The sequence below is a fragment of the Bombus affinis genome, unplaced genomic scaffold (assembly GCF_024516045.1).
Source record: "Bombus affinis isolate iyBomAffi1 unplaced genomic scaffold, iyBomAffi1.2 ctg00001171.1, whole genome shotgun sequence".
Classification (NCBI taxonomy): Eukaryota; Metazoa; Arthropoda; class Insecta; order Hymenoptera; family Apidae; genus Bombus; species Bombus affinis.
In genome coordinates, this window is record NW_026109601.1 from 16805 (window position 1) to 18507 (window position 1703).

The 1703-nt window shown below is 51.4% G+C and overlaps 1 non-coding gene across 1 annotated transcript; it reads right to left on the reverse strand.

Annotated features, from left to right (window-relative positions):
* Positions 1-464: 464 nt before the first annotated feature.
* Positions 465-619, reverse strand: LOC126928624 (5.8S ribosomal RNA). The gene has a single exon (XR_007716860.1). It is a non-coding gene; the product is annotated as a 5.8S ribosomal RNA (ribosomal RNA).
* Positions 620-1703: the final 1084 nt, after the last annotated feature.

Consider the following 1703-nt stretch of genomic DNA (forward strand, 5'->3'; position numbering starts at 1 on the left):
CGAAAGGACGACTCACGACGCCGCTAGCACTCACGCAGGTCCGTGACGGTTCTCTCCGCTCTTATTCGTATCCTTCTTCGTGCGCTTCCTCCGACTCTGAAACGTTCTACGTATCGTAAGAACGACGGCGGGTTGTCGAAGGCACCAAGGGACAGAGAGAGACAGAGGTAGAGTTTCGTAGTGTCTCCCGTGAACACGATAGTTTATATATCGAGCATGCGTACGAATTGCACGGTCTCGACACGACCGCGACGAACGCCGACGAGCGTCCAACAATCGCTCGTACGTCGCGTACGTTCTCTCGCGTCCGCTCTTGTTCGTATCCTTCTTCGTGCGCTTCCTCCGACTCTGAAACGTTCTACGTATCGTAAGAACGACGGCGGGTTGTCGAAGGCACCAAGGGACAGAGAGAGACAGATAGAGAGGAACGACACGCAACGCAAGCAGTCTTAGGTTTACGTGAGCAACCCTCAGCCAGGCGTGGTCCAGGAATTGTATCCGTGGACCGCAATGTGCGTTCGAAATGTCGATGTTCATGTGTCCTGCAGTTCACACGTTGACGCGCAATTAGCTGCGTTCTTCATCGACCCACGAGCCAAGTGATCCACCGTTCAGGGTAATCTTTTCATATATTTTTTAAAACTCTTGTACTCCATGTACTCTTAATACTCGGTTCGAGCGAAGCCGAGATCCGACACGACCGACCAACGGGAATCGGACGCGCAGAAGTCGCCGGAAGATCGACGACACGAAAACGTTCGAAAATGAAATCCGACGAACGCGCGAAGATACGCGCGTCCGCCGGCCGGGCGAAAAGTACATTATGATATATAACAACCATCGAGATCGAAGCTCCGTTCGTCAGGAAACGACGGGGATATAACACCCGATTCTGAATCCTCTGTGCAGCACACGATCTCGCGAAGAAATACGCACGGTGGCTAGCCCATATATATATATATGTGTGTGTGTGTATATATAATACGATATGCATTCCTCTCGTCCAATTATTCAAGAAAAAGAGCGTGCGCCTCCATCGTTCGGGTGATGTAAAGATTCGATGGGACTCGCGCGACCCTCGGCCTCGAGCGGTCTTTCCTCCCAATATCCAGAAGCCGAGCTTTGAAAAAACTCTAGCGACGGCACGGGTGTCCGACTCACGACATCGAGGCTTCGAAGTCGGCGATCTCCTCCGAACGGATGGCGATCGCGACGACTCAAAGCGTGAAAAATCGACGAAAGAGAACACATCTCCGTTCAGGTGATTGTTTTTTTTAAAAAATAAAAAAATTCGATGGGACTCGCATCCATCTACCTCGCGCGGTCTTTCTTCCCAATATCCAGAAGCCGAGCTTTGAAAAAACTTCAGCGACGGCACGGGTGTCCGACTCACGACAACGAGGATAGACAGCCTGCGGTCCCCTCTGAACGGGTTATATGCGACGAACTAGACGAAACTTTAGTCGTTCAGGTGGTATAAAAAAAAAAAATTCGATGGGACGCACGCGCAGCCGTCGTCCTCGAGCGGTCTTTCTTCCCAATATCCAGAAGCCGAGCTTTGAAAAAACTCTAGCGACGGCACGGGTGTCCGACTCACGACATCGAGGGTAGACAGCCTGCGGTCCCCTCTGAACCAACTTCGGCTAGACTAGTTACGAATCGTTGCTACGCATCGTCATCATAGTCATCGTCATCATCATCAT